Here is a 12,664-nt window from a genome sequence, read left to right as displayed (position 1 = left end):
GTACCACTTAAACATCAATTAAAAGAAAAGCCCAACAGGGTTTAAAAAAGCAACAAAAAACTGATCTTTAGCTACTTATTTCCTTCCAGCCAGGGACAGCACCTGTTTATCATCTGTTTGCAGTAAAGCTTACAGGTGCTGGTCATAAAATTAGAATATCATGAAAAAGTAGATTGATTTCAGTAATTCCATTTAAAAAGTGAAACTTGTATATTATATTCATACATTACATACAAACTCATATATTTCAGATGTTTATTTTGTTTAATTTTGATGATTACAAATGACAACAAATGAAAATCTCAAATTCATCATATCAGAAAATTAGAATATTGTGAAAAGGTTCAAAATTGATGGCCCCTGGTGCCACACTCTAATCAGCTAATTAACTCAAACCACCTGCAAAAGCCTTTAAATGGTCTTTCAGTCTAGTTCTATAGGCTACACAATCATGGGGAAGACTGCTGACTTGACAGTTGTCCAAAAGACGACCATCGACACCTTGCACAAGGAGGGCAAGACACAAAAGGTCATCGCTAAAGAGGCTGGCTGTTCACAGAGCTCAGTGTCCAAGCACATTAATAGAGAGGCGAAGGGAAGGAAAAGATGTGGTCGAAAAAAGTGTACAAGCAAGAGAGATAACCGCACCCTGGAGAGGATTGTGAAACAAAACCCATTCAAAAATGTGGGGGAGATTCACAAAGAGTGGACTGCAGCTGGAGTGAGTGCTTCAAGAACCACCACACACAGACGTATGAAAGACATGGGTTTCTGCTGTCGCATTCCTTGTGTCAAGCCACTCTTGAACCACAGACAGCGTCAGAAGCGTCTTGCCTGGGCTAAAGAGAAACAGGACTGGACTGCTGGTGAGTGGTCCAAAGTCATGTTCTCTGATGAAAGTAAATTTTGCATTTCCTTTGGAAATCAAGGTCCCAGAGTCTGGAGGAAAAGAAGAGAGGCACTTCATCCACGTTGCTTGAAGTCCAGTGTAAAGTTTCCACAGTCAGTGATGGTTTGGGGTGCCATGTCATCTGCTGGTGTTGGTCCATTGTGTTTTCTGAGGTCCAGGGTCAACGCAGCCACATACCAGGAAGTTTTAGAGCACTTCATGCTTCCTGCAGCTGACCAACTTTTTGGAGATGCAGATTTCATTTTCCAACAGGACTTGGCACCTGCACACAGTGCCAAAGCTACCAGTACCTGGTTGAAGGACCATGGTATCCCTGTTCTTAATTGGCCAGCAAACTCTCCTGACCTTAACCCCATAGAAAATCTATGGGGTATTGTGAAGAAGAAGATGCAATACACCAGACCCAACAATTCAGAAGAGCTAAAAGCCACTATTAGAGCAACCTGGGCTATCATAACACCTGAGCAGTGCCACAGACTGATCGACTCCATGCCACGCTGCATTGCTGCAGTAATACAGGCCAAAGGAGGCCCAACTAAATACTGAGTGCTGTACATGCTCATACTTTTCATGTTCATACTTTTCAGTTGGCCAACATTTCTATAAATCCTTTGTTTTTATTGGTCTTCAGTAATATTCTAATTTTCTGATATGATGAATTTGAGATTTTCATTTGTTGTCATTTGTAATCATCAAAATTAAACAAAATAAACATCTGAAATATATGAGTTTGTATGTAATGTATGAATATAATATACAAGTTTCACTTTTTAAATGGAATTACTGAAATCAATCTACTTTTTCATGATATTCTAATTTTATGACCAGCACCTGTATGTTATTGTGTAACATGCAAACAATCTGCTAGAATTATACACTATTAGCTTCTTTGTCCAATCAGTGTAAAATCAGGAGAGGAGGAGGTCAGCAAATGAGGGAAAACCAGTGTGCCCAGTGGGGTGCAGGGGTCTTGGTGTAGTGAGAGTTAGCGCCAAAGCAGTGCATCAAAAAGGACACAAGGGGATTAATGCAGAAGGGAGGAGGGTCAGTCGTGGGGGGATTTCGGATCTGAACACAAAGGCAGGAGAGGAGGAGTCACTTGGGAAGGGAACAGGACTTAAGTAGAGGGTTTGAGGAGAGGGGAAAGGGGGAGCAAGGGGGGGTGATGAATCAGCTTGTCGTCTCTTTTGTTGTGCAAATGTTAGCAGGGACTGTTACTGCCACAGGGACTTGTGATTGGTTAGTAGGTTTAAATTGTAAGGTGCATTCTGGGGACTGATGAGGGTGTAGACTGAACTGTCAGCAAAGCAGGAGTTGGAGACAAACTACGGCTCAGATATAGAAGGAGGAAAAAAGTTTTTAATACCAGAGGTTTACAGACAGTGTGGGCTGTTCATCTAACTGATAAGTAGGTTTAGTGCAGAGTTTTTGTGTATATTATGTTCATACATATTTCTTATGTGGTAATATGGAGAACAATGGCTGATTTTTTCCCCCTTGCAGCTTTCAAAATCACTGTGTATTCATGACATAAACTATACAGATCCATCTGAATAAATTGCAATAACATAAAAAATGCATTTACAATATACCAGTAATTTTATTCAAAAGGCAAACTCACACGTTATGTGTTTTCTTTACACACAGAATAAGATATTTCAGGGATTTCCATTAATTTGACAATTATTGAAACCTAGACTCCAGATTATTACAAGAACAATAAACAAAGATTTTTATTTCAGAAATGTCAGCCTGCTGAAAAGTGTGTTATTACACTGTGATATGCACTCCATACTAAGTCAATGCTTGTATCTAAATCACTGCATCACTGCTGTGTCACATGAAGCAGATCAACTTGCGGCTTTGCTGAAGTAAATCCCAAATGGCTCACATACCAATCTCTTTACCATATTATTATTGGTACTGTTGTCTTTCTAATCATCTATAGTGAAATTATGAAAATTACCATTTCATGATTAGAATTACACGTGGGTCTGCTTGGAAGTATAAGGATTCAATAGCTGTAGAGCTTATAGATGTAAATGTTTATCTGCCTTTTCGTAAGACTTCTTTTCTTTTCTTCCATTTATATATATATACTGTATATCAGAGATTAGATTAGATAGATAGATAGATAGATAGATAGATAGATAGATCTAGATTTTTTCTTTCTAGATAGATAGATAGATAGATAGATTGATTGATTGATAGAGAGGTATATAAACAATTGAAAATTGTATTTATGTTATTTCATACTTATGTCTGTAGAGTTTTATGTTAAACACTGCTATAAATAGGTTATTCTTTTGACAAATGGCTTTTTTATTTTTAAACTCTCTGCACCATATTCCCAGGTAATGTTTTCCAAGTTAGCCAAAGAGGATTTCAATATTAGTTTAAACACGATTAATCTTATTAACCATCTCAGCTATAATAAATTCTAGCTTTATTGTCCAATAATAGTTTAATAGGTGCCACAAACAATGCAAACCAATCTTGTCTGTCCAAATGCAATTTTAGTAAGAGGCTTAAACCTGGAATTGGTATATTTGGTGTTGTGGTTGGTTTATAGTTCAGCTGCTAATTAAGTTAGTAGAGGAAAACATCAAGCGAGTTGATGGCTTTTCTTTGGACAACATAAACCACAGTGAGTGGACTAAGGCTAGCAGACAAAATGGCTCGTCAAATCATCACTGGCTTAAAAAAATATCACCTATGACCTCTTGCACCTTTGTAGTCTCCCTACTCTTTTTCCAGACTTGATTTTCCAATAAAAAAAAAAGAACTTAAATTAGGAAGAGGACTTTGGGACATTGAGCAACAATGAGGTCATTTTCTTCTCTGTTCTGCTAGTAGGTCACATCTGTCATTGTTTCTGCTTCAAGACTCGTTTAACATCAGGAATGCAACAGTTGTAGCCCATGTCCTGGATAAGTCTGTGTCTGATGGTCCTTGAAACATGAGTCCAGCTACACCTAAAAGCCTGTGAAACTGACCAGAACCAGTTAATGGGTGTGACTTTACACTTCATTCAGTCTTGTGTTTGTTTGTTTTTTAACTAGTTTTTTTTTTTTTTACACTTTTTGCTTGTACATAACAATCTATGAATAGTCATCTTTTTTTTATTATCAATAATAATTATTATAAATAAATCATCCATGTTGAGGGTTCTAATAGGTGCCTAGTGGGAAAATATAGATGTAGCATTCTTTTAATTGATTTAATTTAAACATTTTGTACTGAAGATAATTAGTTGTTATCATTCAAATCTTACCAATAAAATATAATATATTGTGCTGAATGCATTATATAAAATGCAATGTCTAAAATTTGTTAGGAAGTATTTAGACTCCCTTTTTTCACATGTTTCTTAAGATTGTGACACAAGTTATTATAGAATGAGAAAAAAAAACAACAACCTTACAAACCATTTTTGTGTCACAAGACACATAACTAAGTCCTGTCAAGTTGGTTAATAAATCTTTTAAATGTTATTTTTATTGATATTGGACGTGTTTTAAAGTTTCTTTTGCACACTTTGTTTCCCTTTTTTTCTCCTTTACCTTCTTTTTATTGCTCATTCCAAGGACAGCAGGCTCCATTCCGAAATCCATTCCAGGCTTTGTCAAACTCAGTTGTCCCACACCAGTAGTGGTTATTTGAAAAGGCACCATGCTTGATGCATTGGTGGGTACTCACCCACACAGTGCAGGGAAGTTGGGACGTTCTCTCCTTAAAAAACACACCACTGGGCAAGCTACATTTTTCAGCTAATATGTAATACAATGGATTTCCTCTTTCTAAAGGATTGCTTTCACATCCACCACTCCTGAAAGGGGATAGAATTGACCGAGCTGCAAACAGACAGCTAGAACTAAAGCTAAAGAGGTAAGTGACCTGAGGAAGTTATTTAAATGATTAAGTGATTAATTTTTTGTATATTGATTTTCTTCCTAATTGTGCACTTTTTCCATTTCACCAAACTACACATCCTGCCTGTTAAATGTACAGTTGTTAGGATACTGTATACAGTGTCCTAACAACTGTGCACCTGTTCAGCTTGGTTAAAACAGGAACCCATAATAAATGAGTCCCTATGTGCACTACTCCATGCCCAACAGAAGAACACTATTACCCTTGCATGATTTTGGTGCCCATTTATTTATCTAGATATATTTGTCATCTTCCTGGGCTTCTTTATAATCAATATATTATTAAAATGATTGATGAGACACTTTCTGCCTCAGCTGAATTTGCTGCTTGTAGCTGAGGAGCACAACAAAGGCTTTTATTACACACAGCCGGTAGCCATCCCTGTTAGAAAGAGACTGACACCCCCCCCACCCCCATTTGAAAGGACAGTCCTTGGGGATTTTTTTATTTGATTTAAGTGGCTTGAGCATGGTTGACTGGTTGTGAAAGACAAAGAGACAGCTGGTGTAACATAAATTCCCCCAAAAGTGCAGAAGTTACCTTTTGCCTCAGGTGCTTCTGTTTCATACTTATGGTTTTAATACAGTCACTTTAAGATGTGTGATATTTTTTGGGTTATTGGATTTTCCTTAAATGATCCAGGTGGATATCACAATTAAACACTCTCTGGTAAGACTGGTTGGCTTTTTCCTAACACGTCCACATGCACTAGGAAGTCTGAGAATGTGTGTGAAGGAATGCATCAGCCGTAAAGAAACTCCCTTGTTACTATGAGACTGGGAGTATTGTGAGCAGTGTATCAGCTTTCTGGTGTTGTGTTGTAGGAGTGGAAACTTGACTCTCTGTGGGTGCTCTGATCGCTCATGAATAAATGAACCTTACTTCATAAAGCAGGAGACAAGAAAATGGACTGTTTGAGACTGAATTAAACATTGCCTGAATACATAGCTTTGTAAAAGTTTTCATGTGTCCTAAGCTCTTTTTATATAATGTGAAATTACAACCATAAACTACAATGTATTTTTTGGATTTAATGTAATAGACCAAATTAGACGGCATAATAGTGAAGAGAAAGGATAATAATAATAATACATAATGTCCATAAAAGAAAAAAATTGTTAAAAGTCTGGTTTGCATTTATATTCAGCTCGCCTACATCATTGCCTCTGTGTGTTATTTTTTATTTGCACGGAAGATAAACTATTTTAAATTAATGAGAAAGTAAGAACACTTTCATTCTAAAAGACAGAAACAGCTCATTTTAGTATGGATTGCCACACTAACATTCAGTCATACACATATGCAGATGTCCGTCGGGGATATTCTTCTCTTGCAAGAAGTGTTCTGTTTTGGTCTGTTTGGGGATACGATCCATCCAATGTCCTCCTTAGTTCTCAGTTTTTATGACTTGGCAATCTTTGTTTATAGTGGCTAATTATTCCCCACCTTTGCATAACAAGAAGCCCCCCAGGTAACTCTACCAGGAATAAGTTAAAATGTCACTAAAAAGCACTGGATGGAGAATTTAGAATTGGGCAACTTCCTCGTCTTTCCTCTAAGCTGATTGTTGTACAAAGTAGTGGTTAGGCTAACATCTACCTTTTTCAGATAATAAATTGATAAGAGGCTAACGATGGATGATTTCCAGATTGTTGAATCATAAAGCACTGGTTTGTTAAACATGATGGAAATTCATATGAAGCTTTAATAAAGAATAAGCTACATTTTTACTATTACTATTTTTATATATACCGATATATTACTATTTATTATTATTATATTATTTACTTTACAGTACATATGAATTTACAAATATCTTAGGATTTAAAATTTTGTCCTACAAAATATTTAAAGAAAATACTTTTTGGATTATCAATGTTTGAATTTTCATAAAAAAGAAAAACTAAAGTTATATAAATTGAAATTTGTTCAGGAAATGTCCGTTTTCAGAGCAAAGCCTTGAATGAGTCAATGAGTTGGTGAGTCATTCAGTGAGATAGCATCTACCCATCAATGTGACCAGACTGTTTATTTTGATAGGGTTCCTTACAATCTCAACAGATGTAATCCTTAGACAGACAAGTAGGTTAGATGGTAATCTGCATCTATGACTGTATATTACTGAAGCATTTTTGTAACCTGTACTTTTTATTTAACAAACATGCACAAAACTCACATTTCTGTGTAAGTATAAATCTTTAATCATAAATAAATTTGTTTTTTTACTTACGATTGCTGACTACCTAAAATTAAAGATCCCATGTCACTTAGAAATCAAACAAACCTAAAAATGGCATACTCATCTTTAAATTAAACACGGTTTTACTCCTCATAGCATTGACTTAGTCCTTTATGAGCCTGAAAATAATTTTTGCACTGCGACAAACATGAACACTATTTTGCGCCATCTGCTGGCAGCTTGTATTACAAAATTTGAAGCATTATACTTAAAGGTAGAGTGAAGGATTTTCACAGATTTTTGAACAGACCCACCGTCTCTACATAAAAATAAAAAAATGCATGTGCACAACCCTGTACCCGTTCCCGAGAAGGAACACCCTATTAAATGCGTGTGAGAGCATGCACGAGCCCATTTCTCCTCCTGCAAGCTCTGTTCAAAAGTTGCTGTTTGCATCGCTCACACAGGCTTACTGTCCAAAAGAAGATTTGCAATTTTTCCACAATGTCAGACTCACCACCTGTAAGTGAAAATGGGGATGAGCAGGTAGGACGGCCTTTATGAAACATATAACCAGAGTGATTGACAATTAGGAGGACCACTTATTTTGATGATCCACCCAGAAAAAGATCATCCTCGACTATACCTTAAAGTGAACACCAACATTCATATTGCATTGTACTCTTATTTTATCCTTCTTGGCATCCAATATCTTTTAGACTTTTTGTCATGATGGGTTTACTGAGAGGCCCAAGATGCAGAACACAACGGACTCAGAGGAAAGGTTAACAAGTTTATTGTTGCACAAGCACGTAGTAAATGTACAGTTTGCTGGTTCAGGCCTGGGGATTGGTTCACTGGAGTCTGTGAGGGAGACAGTTCTGTTAGCGTTGGCTTGGCTGGAATTGATCTTGAAAGTTTCTGGTCTGTACCTTGAGAAGCGTAGATGAGACTTTGGGAGAGGAACTGTTGGGTCCGGAGATGGTTTGGTTCAGCAGAGTCCGATAACCGTTTCAGCGTCTTACTTCTAGTGAGGGTGTTGACCTTGGTTTGAGTTCCCAGCTCTAAGTCCAGAGCTGCTTGGGAATCCAGAAGAGAGAGTCTTCAGGTTTGGCTCAGAGGACAGGCTCGGCAGGTTAAGCTCTTCCAGAGCTTCACAGGAGAAAAACAGGTAACCTGGAAGCAGAGACAAAAAGGTTAGAATCCAAACTGGACTCAGAGATAGCAAAGTTCTCAGGAGGTTCTAGGCTTAGGTGCTAACCAAACTGATTAAACACTGCGGCGTCGAGGCAAGGTCTGAAGACAGCTTAAGTACTGTGGTCCTCCTGATGAGATGATCAGTCACATGTGTGCAGGCAGCTCAGCTCAGGAGGATCCACGGCGGACTCTGCTGGAGGAAGGTGGAACTTCTCCAGCTCCCAACACTTTTTCATAATTCTCCCACAGACATAATGTCTATGGGACTTTCTGGTTTAATTAACATGTGCTTTCGTAATAACATTTCTTTTAGTTATGGTATGGTATGGTGCGTATTGCTGACGAGATAAAATGTCTATGTTTTAGTTAACAAGAAATTCTGATTCGGCATTTCTAATTGAATCCATTTCTAATTGCCAATATTGCTGCCTGCTCTGAATTACACAGGTTTTTCCTAACTACTTAAGAAGCACAGGGAGAGATTCTCAAGGACAAAATAAACAGTTTCCCACATAGATAGTTTCTCACAAACTGAAGCATTTAATGAAATAACTTTGCGTCTAAATTAGTCTAGGCTATTACCAGAACATCTAAAACTGGAAACAGCTTCTAATGAGTTCAGCCTTGTCTAGCAGGTGCTCTGCTAGAACAATGCTTTTAAAAGTAGGTACATATAGATCAGCATTAATAAATAACAGAAGAAAGAATGTGATAGTAAATAGATTTTTCCGACCACAGTTTACACACAAAAAGTGCTTTGTTTCCCTGCAGAGTGTAAAACACAGAATAAAATATAATAAGTCAACCAGGCACGATAATTTAATTAGACCATTGTATACTACTAGAGTGAGCTACTGTTGTAGAAATTAGTCACTAGGCTGCTGAAAGAATAGCAAACATTTCTTGAAGCAATGAATGAGACATACTGTTTAGTTTCAGCGTTTTCCTCTTGAAATATATTATTTAATGTAAAGTTGTTTTGTATATGAAGCAAACCTAATATAATTAGTATCAGCTCAAAGTTTAAACTCAGTTATCTGTCATTTAGAAAGAGCGAACACGAACAAAGAATATCTGGTTAAGAGCTCAGCCAACATTAATCAGCGTATAATTTGATGAGATCATGAAAAGGAGGAGCTGGGTGGCAGGAAAACCACAAGTCTAAAGAGCATTCATCTTTTATAAATTTGACAGCTGATTGAGCCATCTGCTAAGATCTACACTTTGAAAACAGTTTCCTCTTGCCTGAACAATATTATTACTATTGAACAATTTTATAACGGTTGGATTTGACTTCATGTTCAGGTGTATTTCAAATACAATTTGGTAGTATATGGATTTGATATACTAAAATTTTTTAAAACAAACATTCAGGATTATATTTAATGATATAAATATAGGAAATATACAAAATACAGTAATTGTTTTTCCCCAAAAGTTTGATTTAGATTGAGGCTTTCATGTTTGTTTTAAATTATTGTTGTTTAGTAGAAGCAGATTTTACCAAGTTTTCATCTATCTGTCACAAGCTGTCAGTGTGTGTGTTTATTTATACAAAATATTCAAATAATTGAATTTAAAGGGAAAGTGATTTTCCTAGAAGTAAAAAAAAATACTAAGATTATGGATTTATTTAAGTCTGTTTATTGTTATTTTTAATGTTAATCTATCTATACAGCAAGTTTTCAGGATTTCTTAAAAAAGTAATACAGCTTTAGTGTTTCAATGCATCACATTTAAAATCAGACCAATTTATTGTAAACCAATTTGTTACATACATTTTAAACAGAAGCAAATAGAAGCAGGGTGATTATATCAGCATGTGTTTATTGGAGATTGTACAAGCAGGCGGATATATATCCCAATATATGTATTACATTGGACCAATTTATCATATTAATATCAGATCAGGACATCCCTTTTTTATAGTGTTGGTGCACAAAGGAATGCCCCTATCATGGTGGCCACCCTTTAAGCCCATGATCTTTGGTTGCTGCAGTTGATAAGGTTCAGCAAAATCATCCGGCTAAAAAATAAAGGCTAGGTGACAACCTGAAAGACAAGGTTATTCCACCATTTTTGCACATGACCGGAACCTTGGGATGTTTCTGAGGAGACGCAATGTTGAAACAATGTTGAAGCAAATACCTGTCATAATCAAATATCAAGATGGACTGATGAAATACTGTTAGACTTTGATTAGACCACACATTTATTTAGACGGTAATACTTCAATCGATATTAGTGCCAAATAGGGGTGAGAATCGGCATGGGCGTTGCAATACTATACGTGTCACGATACTTGGGTTACAATCGGATATTATCATGACATTGTAATATCAGTATATATGGCGATATTTTACCCAGCTATCAAAATTAAATGTATAGATAAAAAGAAGCAAGTTCTGTGTATGCTGATCAGAAGGTATTGATCATTCAGTTATTTTGATACTGATGTTTTTTTTGGGTTTAAGTCGGTCCACGTCCTCCCCTGTGACTGCCTCAACTACAGATATGATGCTGCGCTGCTCAGCAAAAGGACTCCATGGCGCTATCTGCCGGAGTGATGGTGCATAGGTAGCCCATTTTCTCTCACTGTTTTTAGATAAAAAACTTGTTTATTTTTTAAATCGAACTGAAGGATCCATATTATATTGGGCGGCTTAACATCCTGATATATGGGCAAATCGATTTTTTGCCACACGCCTTGTGGCAAAAAAATACCTCAATACCTTAATTGTTATTCTTACATATTTTCCTTTGATATGTCATGACGCTTTTTCAAATTTTGGCTATTATAACACAGTTTTCAGCTGCATGTATTACAAAAACATAAAAGTCAAATTTTTGCATCAATAAAATATAAAGGTAAATATTATAGAAATTAATATAGACAGAATTTCGATGTAATTAAAAGTGTTTTCCTTGTTAAGTTTTATTTTACTTGGCATTTGCTGTATTTGACTTGAAGGAACAAAGATTTAGAAAAAAAGCTTTTACTTATGGGCTCCTTGATCTACTTCCTGTTAGGCTGCTGATCAAGTCGCTGCTGCAGGGAAGAATTTATTTTTTAGCATGTCTACCACTCTGAGAGCACAGGCAGAATAACTCCACTGAGGTTGTGGCTGATGAGGGGACTGCTAAAGTTACATGCAAACAGAAGAGTTATTTTACTAACTCTCAAATAATAAGTAAAAGTATATTGAATACACAACAATGGATCACTGTGGTTAAGCAGTTTTAACTATATAAGCCAAGTTTTTGTTATTTTCTTGCTAAACACCAAAACTTCCTGTTGCTGTTCTTTCCAATAGCTGCATCTGGTTTAGGATTAGGACATGCACTTTGCTCCTTTTGTTGTCTAATAAAGTATCTGCTCAATGAGTAAATTCAGAAAGGTGTTTGCATAAGTTTGCATGGGTCTTATAAACAAGGGGAGACAGGGGAGAGACCCTGGTTAATCATATAGTTTTACTATCATCCAATTCAATTTCACTTCGTTCACTGCAGCACTGACATCTCAGTCTGTTTAGTGGCTCTACTTGCTAGTCGTGGATTCCCCCTTTCACCTTTTAAATCCAGGGTTCAAGTCACATAAATTGAGATTTAAAAGATCTACAGCCAAGGGATTCTACATCCAGGTCTTTAAGCAAACAATTTCTAGGTTTCAGTTAAAAGAAGTTAGTTTTGTATTGAATATAGTTACACATGGGGTAGAGTAAACAAAAGTTTTTACTCAAGTAAGACTAGTGATACTTCTTAATACTTCTCAAATGAAAACTACAATGCATCAAAACTACTCCTTAATACACATTTTTTCCAAAGAAAGTTACAGAAGTGAATGTAACTAGTTACTAACTTTCTCCATGAGCATCTTCTCTGCTTCTAAAGACAAAAAATTATTAATTCTGAAATAAACACTGGATGTAAATGCAAGACAATCAAATGAAAGCCTACATTTCCGAACTGAGACCACATCCAGTCCAAAAAACTAGAAAACTAGTGATTGTTGGAAGCTTAAATTACCTTGTTTAAAACAGATTTCATTAATGGAAACTTGCTTTTAAAGTATAACAAAATACAAAAAAGATAACATGAGCTAAGTGAGAGACAGGTTGAGAATTAATGTTTTGCTACAGAAAATTGTCTCAGCAGCATAAACAGAACATTTTCAGTTGGGAAAAAACTGTTTAGAAGTATGCAGTTACACCAATCGATATTTTAATTTTAAGCTAAACCTAATGTCTGGGCTAATACATTGTCATTATGAAATCCCTTAAAGTGCATTGTGTAATATAAATATAAACTGCACTTTAAACTAGACACACTATCTGCTTAGTAAAAAATGGGGTTTATGGAAGAATCCTGTGTGAGAAAAAGGCTCTGAATTGATAGGAAGATATATGAAGTTGAATACAAGGCAGTCCTGGAAAACAGCCCGCAGA

At 36.2% G+C, this 12,664-nt stretch overlaps 1 protein-coding gene across 1 annotated transcript in view; it reads left to right on the top strand.

Annotated features, from left to right (window-relative positions):
* Nucleotides 1–4,574: 4,574 nt before the first annotated feature.
* Nucleotides 4,575–12,664, top strand: part of LOC119795408 (1-phosphatidylinositol 4,5-bisphosphate phosphodiesterase eta-1-like) — a 77,611-nt gene continuing 69,521 nt past the window's right edge. The window contains exon 1 of the mRNA XM_038303404.1: nt 4,575–4,798. The gene's annotated coding sequence lies outside the window, so the exon portion shown is untranslated. The remainder of the gene's footprint in view (nt 4,799–12,664) is intronic.

The sequence above is a fragment of the Cyprinodon tularosa genome, unplaced genomic scaffold (assembly GCF_016077235.1).
Source record: "Cyprinodon tularosa strain WSP-4 unplaced genomic scaffold, ASM1607723v1 ctg51, whole genome shotgun sequence".
Taxonomy (NCBI): Eukaryota; Metazoa; Chordata; class Actinopteri; order Cyprinodontiformes; family Cyprinodontidae; genus Cyprinodon; species Cyprinodon tularosa.
This window is presented reverse-complemented; position numbering and strand designations above follow the sequence as displayed.